The sequence below is a fragment of the Podarcis bocagei genome (genome assembly GCF_964188305.1).
Source record: "Podarcis bocagei genome assembly, chromosome: 1".
In the NCBI taxonomy this organism is placed as follows: domain Eukaryota; kingdom Metazoa; phylum Chordata; class Lepidosauria; order Squamata; family Lacertidae; genus Podarcis; species Podarcis bocagei.
The window spans coordinates 68,765,473-68,783,530 of NC_138125.1; the positions used below are offsets into that span (position 1 = coordinate 68,765,473).

General features: G+C 42.2%; 1 long non-coding RNA gene across 2 annotated transcripts in view; it reads left to right on the forward strand.

Moving 5' to 3' along the window:
• Window positions 1–224: 224 nt before the first annotated feature.
• LOC308589580 overlaps window positions 225–18,058 on the forward strand; it is a 29,378-nt gene continuing 11,544 nt past the window's right edge. Inside the window, exons 1-3 of one of the 2 annotated variants that reach the window (XR_014009394.1) lie at window positions 225–546; window positions 7,328–7,460; window positions 7,584–8,250. This is a non-coding gene — a long non-coding RNA (uncharacterized lncRNA). Of the gene's footprint in view, window positions 547–7,327; window positions 7,461–7,583; window positions 8,251–18,058 lie in introns of those variants that run through there. The other variant, XR_014009393.1, reaches the window with a different exon arrangement.

Below are 18,058 nucleotides of genomic sequence, written 5' to 3' on the forward strand. Positions count from 1 at the left end.
CTTCCTGCAGCCAATCGGAAGCCACGCTTTGGTTTCTGAATGTTTTGGAAGTCAAACGGACTTCTGGAACGGCTTCCATTTGGCTTCCAAGGTACGACTGTAATTATTATTGGGGTTTATAACTGTCCCATCACCAATAATGGTCACACAACATACGTAATCCAACTGCTGCAGCACTAACTGTCAGGAGCCGAAGTCAAGCAATAAAAACACACAATGTCAGTCAACTCTTTATTCAAAGCAACCAAAACAGTGCAGGCACAGTAATCCCAGCAACTCTTCCCAGTAGATCTTGTCCCAATGAGGCAGTTGCGAGGGCTGAGGGTCCTCACCTTCCTACAGCTGCCTATCTCCTCTTCAATATTTGACCCAAGCCATTGTAGACTGCAGTTGCACACAACCAATCTCTGCTCTGCTCTCTTCATTCCTCCATATGTTCTAGGAAAACAGGCTGAAGGGGAGCTTGTTGCTGCAGGAGTGGGAGACTCCCTGGCTTCTTTAGCAGCCTGCCTCATCTCTGCCTTTTGACCTTCCTCCTCTCTAGAAGTAAGCTCCATTGAACAATGAAGACATGCATAGGCTTGTACCAAAGGCGCCAACTTGAGAGGGAGATGGGGGGGTGCGACATTGTGTTTGTGATGTCACACATGTGACGTCACATCACAATGGCAGGATATCGGGAGGAGCCAAGGGGTGGAGCCAAACGTGGCTGCGGTGCAGCTTCGATCACCGGCGTCTCCTTTCCTCTGATAGTCATCCTCTTCCTCCTCCTGCCACTGCCACCAGCCAAAAGCTGCTTTCCCACTCCTTCCCCTCTGCAGCAGGAAGAGGAGGAGGGGGAGGAGCCAGCCACTGAAGCCATACCACACTTGGCTCCATGCTCAGCCGCCTCCGCCGTCCTGGATCCCCCCCCCCGTAGTATTGGGGGGGGGCAAAAGAGTTGGGCCCCTAGGAGTTGGCACCCCTGGCTTGTACTGTTTAGGGAGAAGCAAAAGCCAGCAGGCTCTGCAGAGGAAAAGAAACGACAGAGTGCAGCACTTAAAGTATTATTCAATCAATAGTGATGGATGGTAGGGTCAACCCACCCTCATGTAAGAATGACATCCCCGAATTGGCTCATATCAGTCTGCCACAGGTAGTGACAGGAGCCTTTGCTGAGGCCCACCCAAAGTGCTTATTTGCCGACACCCTGGGTTGCAGTTTCAGGCCTCAGGAGCATTTTGCTGTGCAGCTGGTGTCTGAGGCTTGACCATTTAATTATTCCATTTAGCAGGAGTTGAATCCGACATGAAGCTTTTGATAGCAGCACACTCAAGGGGCGGTGTGTTTTTGCCTGTGGCGCCGCTTGAAGTCAACACTTTTTCTTGTGCCTGAAACAGCCATGTTGAGTGTTGCATCTTTTCAAAATGAAATTCATTTAAAAAGTATCGTAGTTCAATCAAGGTGCCCATCCTTTTCAGCCAGTGTACATTCTGCTTCTCTTACAAAGGCTTCTCATATCAGTATCCTTGATTTCCTTCCCCCACTCAACCCCCCCCCCAAAAAAAAATCCATAAGAGGAGTATAGTAGAAATCTGACAGATAATGTACAGAAAGTGAATTGCTGAGCCTTTTGTGAATTATACAATGGAATCCCAGAGACATGTCTTCAGAAGCTCTTGACACCATGGGAGGCCTTGAAAGTCTAGACTCGAAGGACTTTTATATTTTGGAAATACTTTGCTCTGTTCTGTGCTTTTCTTTCCTTATACATAGCAGGGCTTGAAAGCAGAAAGTAAATACTTCTGTAACCGAATGATCAAGGCTCCCAGCCCAGAAGTAGCAGATCAGGTTTTGATTATTATGAAGCATTCTGTTGATATGAAACATTTTCTTCCCTTCATTTGTCTGCATTTGGGAGCCGGTTCTGCTGCTTTGGGGCACTCCCTTTGAAGGCCCCGTCTGGACAGTACATTTAAAGCAGTATCATACCACTTTAAACAGCAATGGCTTCCCCCAAAGAATCCTGGGAACTGTAGTTTGATAAGGGTGCTGAGACTCATTAGGAGGCCCCTATTCTCCACACAGAACTGCAATTTTCAGAGTGGTTTAAAAGCCCAACCCTGTTCCCAGGGAACTCTGGAAATTGTTGGGGGGGGGGAGGTGTTCCTAACAACTTTCAGTGCCTTTAACAAACTATAGTTCCCAGGATTCTTTGAGGGAAGCCACAACCGTTTAAAGTGGTATGATACCGCTTTAAATGCTATATCAAAAGGATCAGGTTAAGGTATTCTTTATTTAAATATTTTTCTATCATCTACCAAGCACCTACAATTTTCTAAGCAATGAGCAGACATTAAAAGATAAGGCAGCACACAAGCTCATAATCTAATAGACATGATACAAAAAAGGAATGGGAAGGGAAGAATAAAGTAATATGGTTTAATATAAAGAGGTACAGCAGTGATGGTCGCAGAGAAAGAGAAGCCTCAAGCATGGAAAGAGATTGATGTTTGTGTGTGTTTTTGAGCTAGACGAGGAGAAAATTACCGTTTAGCCTTTGGCTTGCTTTTCATATTCTGAAGAGCTAAGAGTGGCTTTATTAAATTCCTTTGCTCCATTTGATGAAGATGTTTTTGGGGAAGGGGCAGGATCAAGTACAGAGTCAGTTCAAAGGTATGTTTTATTGTAATGGATGGTGCTGGTTGTGTTTTATTGCCGTTTGCTGATTCTTTGTTAATATTTATTTGGAATACTGCATGTGAAGTGAATTCATAAATTTTGTTAATTGTTTATCTTTAGCTACTGCAATGCACGCTATCTGGGACTATCCCTGAGGCTGCAGCTGCTGCAGAACATAGTGGCTAGGTTGCTTGTGGGGACAAAGTTTATTTGTCCCCAGCATATAACACTTTAGTCATTGGATTTGCACCCACTGCTAGTCTGCTACTGGACAAAATTCAAGGTGTTGGTACTAGCCTATACTAGCCTATAATGCCCCATGCAGCTCTGGACCAGGTTACTTGAGAGACTGCCTTGTCCCTTATATACCCAATAGGTGCTGGCTGGCTGTGGCAGAGCTTCTCCTGCAAGTTTCGAAGATATCAGAAGCCTGTTCTACAGGAACGTGGAGCAGGGCTTTTACTGTGGCTTCCCCTGTTCTGTGGAACAAGAGGCACCCACTTTCTGCACTGTCTGGAAACAACAGAAGCTATTTCTGTTCTGATAAGCTTTCTCAACTGAATAAATGAGTATTTACTTTGAGTGTCCACTTTGTTAGGATTTCAGTCTTCTTTTTAATGTATTTGCTGTGTTTGTGTTCTTTGTTTTATCATGTCTCTGCCACAGGTGCCTATTTCGTATTGTTTCTCAATTTATCTGATGTTTGTTTGGTTTTGGTTTGGTTTTTTTATATTGCTTTTGGTTGTTTTCATTTATCTTGGCCAACATTTTCTACACTGGCTGGCAGTAGCTTTTCAACTCTCACCCAGAGAGCATTCCAAGCCATTGCCAACAGAAAATGACCAGGACTGATACATTGGGGAACTTTTGATGTGAATACATGCGTTCAACCACCTAGCTACAATTCCTCACGCGAAGACACAGGGAAATGGCCTGGCTTGCCACCAGCACACCACACTGACAGATGTCTTCTTGCATAGCAAGTTTAGAGAGAGATGATGAAAGAGGGCAAACTTTTGACGGATGTCGCAAACTGTCTCTAAGGAGATTCAGTTTCAAGCCTTTCATGTCATTTTACAATGGGGAAAAGATGTTATTTCAGAAACGTTATGTAATCCATTTATTGTCTCCATTGTTCGCGTAGCAGTACTGGAGTGTTATTACTTTTTAGAACATGTTTTCAAGAGTGGTGCTATCAATTCCAAATGACAAAGCTGGAAGTCTATCACAATCTGCATTCAAAGGCTGTGTGGAACAAGTATTGTGAGGGGCAGACCAAGCTCAGAAGCCAGGGAAATTGAATCTAATTCTCAGCTATGTTCTCCATCGCCATCTTCGCAGGAAAATTGAGGCACCAAACCACTTTTCTCACGGTACTACTAAGAATAATAAGCATCTGGATGCTTCATGGCACTTGCACAAGGGATGCAGCTGCAAATGTAGAAACCTCATTTGAAGAGCTGTAACACTGGCACCCACAGAACAGAAATTTACAATCCTACGTGTGGCTTTTCAGAAGTAGATCTCATGGATTTCAATGAGGCTGACTCCCAATTTAAGATGGTATAGGATTGCAGCCAGGGATTTTGAGAGGGAAACTTGTGTCAGTGGCTAATCACTAAGGCCACATTCACACCATACAGTTAAAACACCATAACACCACTTTGAACAGTCATGGCTTCTGAATTCAGAGAGCTGCTGTTTATTAAGGATGCTGAGAGTTGACCCCTATCCCCCTCCCAGATCTACAATTCCCAGAATGGTTCAACAGTCAATCCCTCTTCACAAGGAACTCTGCGAATTGTAGGAAGAGAGAAGATAAACAAAATGCCAGAATTTTTTAATATAAAGATATTGTTTAGAGCCAAATAAGTGTTTACAATGTACAAATCTGTATGAGGAAGTATTATGCTAACAAGATAGACATATGCTTTCTTAGAATCATAGAATTATAGAATCATAGAATCATAGAGTTGGAAGAGACCACAAGGGCCATCGAGTCCAACCCCCTGCCAAGCAGGGGGGAAATATTAGTGAAATCATGCTCTTGATGTGTTCATAATCTAATATAGGTGGGAATGATCTAATATATTCATTTACACACTTGTTATAATGTCACCTCAAGGGTGATGCTTACTCTTGTAATTATCAATGGTTTTTATTTGTTTGTTTTGATATTTATTTATTTATGTGTTATTTAATTTATATACTACCCTATACCCGGAGGTCTCAAGGCGGTTCACAGAACAAAATCAGACTATAAAACCACAAAATATATAATCAAAATAAAAACAACAACCCAATAAGCTCCCCATATAGAAATATTCTGTTCTCACAATAATAAATAAAAGTTTTAAAAACTTTTTTTAAAGTGTGAATTAAGTGTAATTAAAATCAAACTGAACTTATTTCTCTCCTATCATTGCCATTAGCTGAAAGACTGCATTGGATTCAATGCCTACATTGTAATCTGTCACAGTATAGTATTCTTATCCACTGTGAGGTAAACATGATGTCATACTTAACCTGAAGAGTTTCTGTTGGGAAGGCCGCAGATGCTCAGGTGTTTAAAGAGAAGTAGGGTCCCTCCCCCTTTCTGGGAAGGAAGGACCCTTAAATTTAACAGATACCTGCTTTCTGTGGATCCTGTTGTGTACCTTTTCCAGATCAATATGCTGAATCATAGAAGGAGCTTCTACAGAAATTAAGACACTCAGAGTGATCATTGTAGTTCTACAATTTACCACAGAATACACTAAGGGACTGGGAGAGGCAGCTATATTAAAGAAGCTGGATATTGCACTCCAATTTAAATCAAAACAATAATCTCTAAGCTTCTAAAACACTGTTTCCATAGTAACATGTCTTCAAGTATGGGAATATGCATCCATAAATAAGTCATTTTAAGAATTTTCAGTCTCTTTTTTCATTCAGAGAAGCATCCATATTCCGGTTCTAATTCACAGCTCAAGTAGCCCCACAGCTCAAGTAGTGTGGAACTGACACTCACAGCATAGTCTGTTAGCACAGTCTTTATTCACAAAACACTGCACTCTTCCCTCAGATATTTTAATTTATTCAAGCAAACAATATAAGCAGCTTTTGAAATTCTGTAGCATGTTGATACAAATTTTCAGGACCTTTACAACCTTTCAATAAATTTAAGGGCTGTGGGAAGTTTTACATATTTGGGCAGGCTTATCTAAACAAAAATGTGTTGTTGTTTTAGCAGGCAGCAAAAAGGGTACAGTGAAGGAACCTGCCTGAGATCAACAGGCAGGGAGTTCAAAGGTGTAGGTGCTGCCACACTAAAATATCTATTTCTTATAAATGCAGAATGAGTATGATGCGGCAGCTGTAACAGTGGCAGTTCTGCAGCTTGAAGCGGTCAAGTGGGCATGTGCACCAATATGCTTATAAAATTATGCTTCAGAAATATAGTACAACATGGTGTTTGCCTTTTAAATACAGATCGTTTGCATCTTACGCCCATTTAACTCACACAGTTTCAACCATATTCCACTGAGGGTTGGCTGGCTGAAGTTCTGCAAGTTAAGTGTGAGGAAAGCAGAGAGCTTAAAAGCTCTTTTTGCACTAGGCTTTCAGGGCACAAAAAGAGCTTTAGAGTTCTCTGCCTTGCTTGGGAAGCAAAGCCCTCTTGGCACACTGGTTCTGGGATGTTCTTCCGTGATCTCATGGGGCTTGCTGAGTTCCCACAAGATCTTACACAAGCATCCCTAGTCTTCTGGAGCCAGCACACCAAGAGGGCCTTACTCCCAAGCAAGGCAGAGTGCTTAAAAGTTCTTTCTACACTGGGTGTGCTTGGGTTACCAAATATCTTTGGCCCCAAATATCTGAAGAAATGCCTGCTTCTATCACAACCTATCCAAATGCAAAGAGGCTCTGTTAGTGGCATGCATAAGAAGGGCTTGTGTGCAATGGCCCCTAGATCACAAAATATCCTATCTTCTGCAGGGCATCTTAAGTAAAGGGAGCTGGCATACAGCTTCCGGGTCATGTGGCCAGCATGACTAAGCCGCTTCTGGGGAACCAGAGCAGCGCACCGAAATCCCATTTTCCTTCCCGCTGGAGTGGTACCTATTTATCTACTTGCACTTTGACATGCTTTCGAACTGCTAGGTTGGCAGGAGCTGGGACCGAGCAACAGGAGTTCACCCCGTTGCGGGGATTCAAATCACCGACCTTCTGATCAGCAAGCCCTAGGCTCTGTGGTTTAGACCACAGCACCACCCACATCCCCAGCAGGGCATCTTACACCATCATAAATGCCCATCCCTGCAGTCTTGCTCTAGTCTTTTTATCTCTTCAGGAAATGACACTTGAAAGGGGAGTCAAAACTCAGATATCCAAAGAACAGGGGTGTGGGGAGAGCAGTGAGGAGAAATTCCCCCTGAAAGAAATACACAGCTACTTTTTTTTTTTTGTCTCTCTGTTGCCTTTCTAATAATGCCCACAGAGTTAGAGGTCTCCTAACTTGAGAAGATTTCTGTGTATATATTATTGGCAGCAAGACCTCTCCAAGGAAAAGAAGGGCAGATTTTGCTTTCCACAAAGCAAGCGACAAAGGAGGAAAGGCATAATTAGAAGGAAAGCCTATAAAACAGATACAGCCATGTAACAACCTTTGTCTTCCTTGTTTCAACAGACTGTAAATGAGACGGTGACAGACAAGTGCTCCCAGCAAAATGCAATCTGTAAGGTTCAATGTTTTTAACTTCCTGAGTCTGCAACCAAGGATGAAATCTTGCCCTTATTAAAGACAACAGAGTGAAGAAAAGGTAATACTGGATGCAGTGAAGTGAAAATTTCAATTCATTTTCCCCTATAAGTTTTATTTAATGTCCAGAAAGGATGAAAAGGAGTTTCCCTGTTTACCTTTTTGGTTGTTTCCCTTCTTCCAGAACTGCTTTTCCTGCTCTGCATAGGATGATTGTGGTTGTTTTGCATACAATGCTCTGCATTTCATACATTATGCTAAAAGAGACTATGAAAAGATATTGTTTTTGGCATACCCTTCATGGGATACCCTGTTTGATGGGGAAACTCTTGTTTTCTGACTAATCCAGACCTTGAGGCCAGAGCTATAGTGCATGAATCCAGACAACCTAGCATCATTCATAGCAGAGAGTGGCCAGTTGGAATCACACTGCAGTTTGATTTCTGATGTTCTTCTGGTGTTCGCTTTTTAGTAGAGGAACAAAGAATCCGTCCTTGTTATAGGGTTATGAGAGGGGTACTTTTGTTTTTAAAAAAACAAGTTTCATTTTATTTTTAAAATGCATTTGTTTATTTGTGTACGCTATAGATTTGTAAATCACTTTAAGGCTTTTTTTGTGGAAAGCCATGAATAAATAAATAATAACTATTGGGTTTGAACTGCTGTTCCTCTTTCAAAACAGACAACAGCTAACAAATGTATTTTGTGGCAGCCTCATCTGTGTCTGGGTTGATCTTTCTCACATTCAAACATTACTCCTGGCTGTTGTTTCATTGCTTTCCCTCATCCCAACCACATAAAACTGTTGCTTGGTCCTAACCCTTCACCACAAAAGGAATATGCAATTTAGCTACAAGAGTAAAAAATAAAAATAAAAAAGCACTGATATTCACTATTGCTGTCTCTATTACGTGGTCTTTGAAGATGGCCACAGATCAAGTGCTCAGCACTTACATATTAAGATGTGTGGTTTTTTTCTTTTGACAGAAGGCTCATCATTTGTGCCCAAATTTGTATCACACCGCACAACACACACAGTCGTGTTTGGGAAAGAATACATTGGAATTCTTAGCATAAATAACTCAGAGGTAAAATCTAGGGCATGATCTAGTGAAAAGCAAGAAGACTTCAATCTGCTGGTTGCAATGGGAGAGATTTAAGTGTGTGCTGAGGTCTCCCTCTGAAAACTATGGCACTGCTCAGAGTCTGGTTTTGGTTAGAGCCTGACTTCATAATTAAATCCTTTTGCGGATTATTTGGGCTAGCCTTTGATGTACTCTCGGTGGAAGAGCAGCTTCCATACAAATAAAAATGGATGGCGCCAGAGGCATAGTTTAAGTAGTGCAACTTGAAGCAGCTCTCAGATTAGAAAGGTACGCATTCTTGCTTCACTTGGTTTTACAGGGTTTTGCTTTCATGAAAACTCCTTGAGTGGTGTTGCAGTGAGTGCTTCTTCTGCACCCTGCAAGCCACAGCGGATACATAAAATTCTCCAGCAATATCACAGACATTTATTTTAAAGAAGGAGCAGCTTTTGTCCATTTATTTCCTCTTTCTCCTGCCTGCTAGAACTGGCATGCCAATGATGTGCTAGCTTTTATATTGTGTCCAGTATCTGGCCAGCTACAAAATGCCATTGCCTCCATTTTTTTTCAGCGTGCACCAATATGAATAAAAAATCAGAAAGAAAGGGAAGGGCATTCAGAAAGAGACATTTCCCACATCCTGCCTTCTCACAGGAAGCTTTTAACCTGCTTCCCCCTGCCCCCACCCGAGAGCAATCTCTTTTCATTGCATAACTACCTTCGCAATTCTGGGACACGGCTGAACTGCAGCTTTTTGTGTTCCCTGGAGGCATAGGAAGCAACGGTCCCAATTCTAGACTGCATCAACAGAAGTACAGCATCCAGATCAAGGGAAGTAACCGTGCCACCCTATTCTGTCTTGATCAGGCCCCACCTGGAGTACTGTGTCCAGTTCTGAGCACCTCTATTTAATAAGCAGTATGGCAAGTTGGAATGTGTGCAGAGGAGGGTGACAAAGGATCTGCACACCAAGACTTATAAGGAACAGTTGAAGAAACTGGGTATGTTGAGCTTGGAAAAGGAAGGGCTGAGGGGTGATATGGCAGGGCTGTCACATGGAAGATGAAGCAAGCTTGTTTTCTGCTGCTCCAGAGGGAAGGACCCAAACTAATGGGTTCAAGTCACAAGAAAGGGGATTCTGACTAAACATCAGGGAGAACTTTTGATGGTAAGAGCAGTTTGACAGTGGAAGAAACCACAGTGGTACCTCGGGTTACATACGCTTCAGGTTACAGACTCCACTAACCCATAAATAGTGCTTCAGGTTAAGAACTTTGCTTCAGGATGAGAACAGAAATCGTGCTCCGGTGGCGCGGCGGCAGCAGGAGGCCCCATTAGCGAAAGTGGTGCTTCAGGTTAAGAACAGTTTCAGGTTAAGAACGGACCTCCGGAACGAATTAAGTACTTAACCTGAGGTACCACTGTACACAGCCCTACACTGAGCAAAAGATTCCTGTATTGAAAGGACTTGGACTAGATAATCCTTGGGGTCCCTTCAAACTCTACAATGCTATGATTCTATGAAAGGGAGGGACTTCCCTTCATCCCAGGATACCCTGGTAGAAAGCTAATCATCTGGGTGGCACATGACTGGCTCCCATTGGCTGGAAGGTATAGAGCTTGATTTTTTTTGGAAAATCTTAGTAGTAGAATCATGAGGGTCATCAAATCCAACTGCCTTCAATGCAGGATTTTTTTTGCCCAATGTGGGGCTCAAACCCACAACCCTGAGATTAAGGGTCTCATACTCTACCAACTGAACTATCAGAGACTGTTATTGAAGTTATCCACTCAGATCCTCACCCCCAGTTTCCAACTTGTTCCTTGATAACCATGAGAGGCTTATTATCTTTTTATTGTTTCCACTAAAAGTATGGACAATTTTCACTTTACTATAATAAACATATTATAGTCATATACCCTCCAGGTTCCTAAAGTAACCAGTGCAAGAGCAAATACATATTAAAATACATATAACTGTATTTGCATAACTGCAAATATTTCTACATTCATACTTATAAAATGATGCTGCAAAACTATTATCAGTATTATTGATAAAATTTGTATACTGCCCTCCATCTGGAAATCTCTGGGTGGTTCACAACATAAAAAGACAAGATAAAAATCGTGAAATTCATCATATAAACAAGAACAAAAGCAAACCAATACCGCCTCTCCCCCCTCCCACAACACGTTTAAAAGGCATGCCCATATAAATGCTTATATCCATTTTGTTGTGACAGACAGGTAGCTCAGCCAGTAGAGAACGAGACTCTTAATCTCCAGGGTTGTGCGTTTGATTCCTACATTGTAGGGGGCTGGACTACATGACCGTCAAGGCCCCTTCCAACTCTACAATTCTATGATTCTTCAGCGATTATTCCGTCGCAGAAGGACCCTAGGCCAGATCTCTTCATGTGTTGTGCCTTGTTATATAATTGTGTGATTACAGCTGCATGTGGAGGAAAGGAGGACTTCAGTCACTGGCTGAACCAAAGCCCTCTACCAGGCCTCCTCCCCTCCATCCATGTGTTAATGTGGAAAGCCCCAGAAAGGGAGCAATGCTCCACATGTCTAGGGATCTCCATTTGGTTTAGGACCCTCTAAATGGTACAGGAAGCCTATGCACATAAAGCATGCTACTCTCTTCGGACTCTGCCCCCCAAAAAAACCATGTAGGAGCCTGGCAACAGGGTGTGGCAACAGGGATGAGGCCAGCGCAGGTTCTGTTCCACATGTGATTGTAAGCATCAAGGCATAATGCCTGAACAAGGCCAAATCTGCCAAATCTGTCATCTGACAATTACATTGTTTCAGGCTGTTTTATGGGAAGCAATTCATAAATGAAGTAAAGAAATAAAGTGGCAATGGTGTTTGGGTCATTTTGTAGAAAATTAATCTTGCAACCAATTATTTATAAAATATAAAAAGAAATATAATAATTACCAGGATGTGATGAAAGCAAAACAAAAGTCACTCTTTTTAAACCAGTGCTTCTATTTTAAACTATTCCACCTCCACCCCCCACCCCTTTCTGCTCTATAAGGTTTTGGAATGAAAACATTATTTTGAGAAATGCTTCTAAACAGCTTTTCTTGTTAACACTATCCCTGGTCTTTTAAAAATAAACACTTTCACAAAATTATTTCAGCACACGTAAGTAGCCTATTCTGTGACAAATATGACATTAACTGCTAAGGCCTACTGTGTATTTATTTACTGCAAGTTTCCTGATGATACTTGATAAGATAGTTCTTTTAAACAGATGTACTGTGCAGATTGAAAATGCCTTTCAGTTTAAAACAACCTGGCAATGATTTATCTTTCTGTAAAAAGCAGAGCTTATTTAGAAACAATCACTCTCTAAAAGACCTGGGGCACTTCCACTTGACCTGTTTATTGATCCTTCATCCTGATTTGCTTGCAGGGAGATTAGACAACACTGGCTATTTAATGAGCCTTCATTCTGATTTCTTTTAAGGAAAGGTTGGATGATGTTTTGTAAATGCAAGTGTAAATGCCCACACTTTCCAGTACATTTTCACATCACTTTTCTTACTGCAAAAAGTCTGATCTTTTGGAGAACTCACTGGTTCTACACTGAATGACTATTGGTTTGTTGCACAGATATGCATTTCAAGGCGCAAGTCTCTTTTTGTAAAAAGAGTGATTGCTGCATGATGCTATAATTTTATTTCAAGGTATTGGAGCTGGTGTCAGAGGTTGGCAGAGTTGGGTTCCTGCCAAGGCCCACACCTTGTTAAATATAATTGTTTAATTGCACCCTGAAATGGAGAATGCCTGTATGCAGGTTGTAAAAGGTTTAACATTGGAAAATTCCATTTGAGTATACTAAGCTAGAAAGAGCACTCTCTAAGCTTCTGAGTTGATCATTAACTGTTGGTGTTCTCTGCTAGCCTTCGAGTGAGTGTTTAACCTTAGATCATGTGATTAAGGTATTCAATTGCAAATCTCCATCTTGAAGGGAGTTGCAAGTTAGTCTTTCCCTGGACGCCACAGAGAACAAAAGGATGTGATCATCGCTCTCCAGGAGCTACGTAGCCTTAGGCTGGATGCAGGTTTATGCAAGCTATGGGAGAGACAAAGACTTTATTTTTACACTGATTATATATATATATATATATATATATATATATATATATATATATATATAAATATATTTTGCAGGTTTTGGTGTCTTCGGGTGTCTTCCCGTGTAAGAGTTGGGGTGTCTAGGCGACGTTTCGACGAGGTCTCACTCGTCATCTTCAGGCTGGTGCTTTCGGCTTCTTGTTACTGGAACAGAGCAGGATCTCAGTGTTTGAGTTCCTATAAATACTGTTGGGGGGGTGTGGTGTATAGCCTCCAACGTTCTGGGCAGAGAGGAAGTTCCCAGGTTAGTGTGCCTTTTCTTCTTTTGTTCATTAATTACTTGAGGGATATCTTGAGTGATTTCTTGAGTGATATTCTGAGTACCACTTAGGAGGGTCATTAGGTGTGGATTAGTTGCTAAAGCTTTCGTGTCTTGACCTCTTGAGTTTGTGAAGAGTTTTTCTGAGAAGATGGCTGTACTGCAAATAGTTGTGCTCTGGCTTGGCTTCGTGTATAGGGGCGAGCTGTGGTTTTGTGCCCTGTGCCAGCCAGATCTGTGTAGGGATTGCAGGGGGGTGCAGCATCCGGAGGTGCCACTATGGTTTGGCTACTGGATGGTGTCTGTAATTTATCTGTGGAGAGGGTCTGGGTTTGGGTCTGGTGTGGTTGATTGGAGATGGCGTTCTGTGTGCCTCTGGTTCTGGTGTCGGTTTTTGTGGGGAGGGCTAATTTCCAGATGTCTGGCAGGCGGGACGTGTCGTCACGCTTGTTCATGTTGTGAGGGTGTTTCTCTATCTCGATGGCTTCCATGATTATTCTCTTGTGGTGATGTTCCATGTTAAAGAGCAATTTGGAATCTGCAAAATTAATTTCGTGTCCTGTTTCTTTCATGTGTTGGTAAAGAGAGGAAGTTTTTTCTTCTTTTTTGACGGCATTCTTGTGTTCTGCGATACGTGCATTTATTCGTCTGTTTGTTTGTCCAATGTACGTGGCTGGGCAGACTTTGCAGGGTATTTCATAGACCCCTTGGTTTTCTAACTGGATTTTATCTTTGGGGTTTCTGAGGATATTGGCTATTTTTTGGTTGGTGCAAAAGGCTGTTTTGATATTGTGTTTATGGAGGATTTTGCTAATTTTATCTGTAGTGCCCTTGATATAAGGAAGGAGGGCCATGCCATTGTTTTCTTCTGTGTCTTGGTTTTTGGGGGGTGTTTCTTTTTGGATTAGCTTCGTAACCCTGTTTTGCTGGTATCCGTTGGCGATTAACACATTTGAAAGATTCTGTAACTCAGTTGTCAAGTGGTCTTTGTCAGCCAGGCGTTTGGTTCTGGAGATGAGAGTCTTGGCTACGGAGTTTATTTGTGCAGGGTGGTGGTGTGATTGTGCATGTAAGTAGCGGTTGGTGTGTGTTTTTTTCCGGTAGATAGTGTGTCCTAGGGAGCCATCAGGTTTTTTGTAGATTAGGACGTCAAGGAAGGGAAGTTGGTTGTTGGCTTCTATTTCCATAGTGAATTTTATTTTGGGGTGTAGGCTGTTGAGATGTGTGAGGAAGCTATCTAGTTTTTCCTTCCCGTGTGGCCAAATTACAAAGGTGTCGTCAACATATCTGAGCCAAAGTTTGGGTTTGTGTTCTGACTTGTCTAAAGCATTGGTTTCAAAGTGTTCCATGTACAGATTTGCGATGACCGGAGAGAGGGGTGATCCCATAGGTGCTCCTTCTATCTGTTTGTATCTTTGTCCATTGTGGATGAAGTACGTGTTGGTTAGGCAGTGGTTGGTCAGGTCCAGGATGTATTCGGGGGGATTGTATTTGTTTTGAATGGCTGTCAAGGCTTCATTAATGGGCACTTGTGTGAAGAGAGATACAACATCGAAGCTCACAAGTAGGTCATCGGGATGTAGGTTTTGCTTCTTTATTGTTTCTATGAACTGGAAGGAGTTTGTAACGTGTGAAGCGATAGATTCTGCATAGGGCTGAAGTTGCTTAGCGAGAAATTTAGCGAGATTTTGTAGAGGTGAGCCTATGGAGCTGACTATTGGTCTGAGTGGTGTTCCTTCTTTGTGTATCTTGGGGAGACCGTAGAGTTTGGGGCATCTGGATGATTTTTCTCTGGGGATGATTCTTAGCTGGATTTCTTCACTGATAGGAGAGGCTTTTATTTTGGATTTGGTGGTTTTTTCCAGATAGGTGGTGGGATCTGTTTTTATAGGTTGGTAGGTAGGGTCTTGGAGTAGATTTGATAGTTTTGCTTGGTAGTCCGATGTGTTCATCACAACAGTGGCATTACCTTTGTCTGCTGGGAGAATGATTATGTTGTTGTCTTTCCTCAGGTTGGTGAGTGCTTTCCGTTCTTCTTTGTGTAAATTGCTTCTGGGTGGTTTGCTGGAGCAGAGGATGTTGGTGACTTCAAGTCTGATTTTATTGGCTTCATCTGGGTTGATTTTGGTTAGGCTAGCTTCGACTCCGCATATGATGTTTTCCGTGGGGATGCGTCTCGGGGCGACTGCAAAGTTGAAACCTTTGGAGAGTACTTTGGTTTCAGTTGAGGTGAGGATCCTGTCTGATATGTTATGTACTGTTTGTTTCATGGGTTGTTGTGGAGGGTGGCTGGGCTTCTGGCGTTTCTCTAGTTTGTGGAGTTTGTTGGTGTGTGTATCTGTCTTGTGAGAGGACTCAGTTTCAGCTCTCCAAACGGCTAGTTGTTTGCATTTGTCCCAGAGTACAGGGTGGATTTTGTTACAGAGTTTGAGGTGAAGAGTGAGCAGATCTTTGTTGGTTTGGTTTAGTAGGTATCTTTTCTTATGTAGTTCGTTTCTGATTAGGGATAGTTCAGTTCGTTTCAGGATCCTTTCGGTAGCTGGGGTTTTAGAGTGGAATTTAAGTTGGAAGCATGTGGGAATTAAACACAATATCAAAACAGCCTTTTGCACCAACCAAAAAATAGCCAATATCCTCAGAAACCCCAAAGATAAAATCCAGTTAGAAAACCAAGGGGTCTATGAAATACCCTGCAAAGTCTGCCCAGCCACGTACATTGGACAAACAAACAGACGAATAAATGCACGTATCGCAGAACACAAGAATGCCGTCAAAAAAGAAGAAAAAACTTCCTCTCTTTACCAACACATGAAAGAAACAGGACACGAAATTAATTTTGCAGATTCCAAATTGCTCTTTAACATGGAACATCACCACAAGAGAATAATCATGGAAGCCATCGAGATAGAGAAACACCCTCACAACATGAACAAGCGTGACGACACGTCCCGCCTGCCAGACATCTGGAAATTAGCCCTCCCCACAAAAACCGACACCAGAACCAGAGGCACACAGAACGCCATCTCCAATCAACCACACCAGACCCAAACCCAGACCCTCTCCACAGATAAATTACAGACACCATCCAGTAGCCAAACCATAGTGGCACCTCCGGATGCTGCACCCCCCTGCAATCCCTACACAGATCTGGCTGGCACAGGGCACAAAACCACAGCTCGCCCCTATACACGAAGCCAAGCCAGAGCACAACTATTTGCAGTACAGCCATCTTCTCAGAAAAACTCTTCACAAACTCAAGAGGTCAAGACACGAAAGCTTTAGCAACTAATCCACACCTAATGACCCTCCTAAGTGGTACTCAGAATATCACTCAAGAAATCACTCAAGATATCCCTCAAGTAATTAATGAACAAAAGAAGAAAAGGCACACTAACCTGGGAACTTCCTCTCTGCCCAGAACGTTGGAGGCTATACACCACACCCCCCCAACAGTATTTATAGGAACTCAAACACTGAGATCCTGCTCTGTTCCAGTAACAAGAAGCCGAAAGCACCAGCCTGAAGATGACGAGTGAGACCTCGTCGAAACGTCGCCTAGACACCCCAACTCTTACACGGGAAGACACCCGAAGACACCAAAACCTGCATTCCTATACCCGTGAAAATCTACGAAAACATAATATATTTTATATATATATATATATATATAGAGAGAGAGAGAGAGAGAGAGAAGATGAACCTATGCTTGAATATGCATGTGAATTATACAACTTTCTGGATGTATCATTGATGGTTTTGTACCTGTTTTTGAAGAAGTTCTGGTTAGTAAAGCTTTGAGTAATACTTATGGGTCCAAGAGGAGTCAGTTTTTATGTACCAATTGCTTCATGCTGCACAATATTAATATGTGCAATGCACCTCAGAAGAGGGTCCACAGCACATCTGACGAGCAGAGCTCCTAACCTCACTGGTGCTTCTCTTGCAATTTCTGCCTTTATACCTGTGATCTCCCTCTAGCCGAGAGAGTGAGAGTGAGTAACTGGGTGAATGAGTGAGTGGAGCAAGGAGAAGGAACAACTGCTTCTGCTCACTTTCATACTTGCTCTTTTATCCCCAAGGCAAAGGGAGAATAAATGGGAGCATCTTGCTCTAGGTCAGTTTCAAACACTGGCTATGAACTGTAAGCACGGACTTTATGTAGAGCTTCACAAACAAGATCTCTGAACACTGCACTTTCTTAAAGAACAAAAATATATAAATTGAAGATAAAGTTGATTGTTCAATGGAGCTGAGGACTTTAAAAGCTATCCTGCTATGTTTCCTAGCAACCAAAGCATTCAATCCCTTTCTCAATACTGTCTCAAGCATTTATGTCTCGACTGCATTTTTTTGTAACTATTTAGGAATCTCTTTGATTTTTAAGGTTGTTTCGCTGAGGGAACTGATAGCATAAAGACTGCTCAAATAAATTTCCTTTGGTATTCAGTCCAAATGTGTGGCCTGCTGAATTATTTGGTTTTACACAAGAGTAAGGTAAACTTGGGGGGGGGGTAATGAAAGTGGGTTTTTTAACAGCTCCCATGCTTGGGCCCACTCAGCTAACACTTATCCAGAGACGCACAAGGCCATCTCATTAAAAGGTGTAGTTCACATTTAATTTAGCGTACATGAATTCAACCCAGCAAGGATGTATTGAAAAATCCATTCAAGTTCTCTCCTAAGTCAATTTTATACATTCGCTGAACACAATAACCTATTGCAGGCTCTATTTTCATCATTATTCCACTACAACAGGGGAGCCATTGTCACCTTTTTTTATGAAGTTACCTGACACATAATTCAGCTGAGACTTACATAACTGTTCCTATAACTAAATGTGGTCCAATTTTAAAATGTAGGACAGTTCAGTAACATAAACATGCATACATATTCCCTGAAAATGTGGGGGGAGAGCTGGAAATTGCCAAGAAGTAACAGTGTTTGTGTAGGAGTGGGGCGCTGACATCATGCCCTATTTCCAGTCTTCCCCCAAAGCATTAGTAACTTCAAGATTTGATTATTGTAATGGGCTTTATATGGAAATGCGCTTCTATCTGATCTGGAAGCTGCAACTGGTACAGAATACAACACCCATCGTCCTCACAGAAGCAGGTTACTGGAAATGTGTTCCTCTGCTGCTGAGAGGGGGAAAGAGCCTGCAGC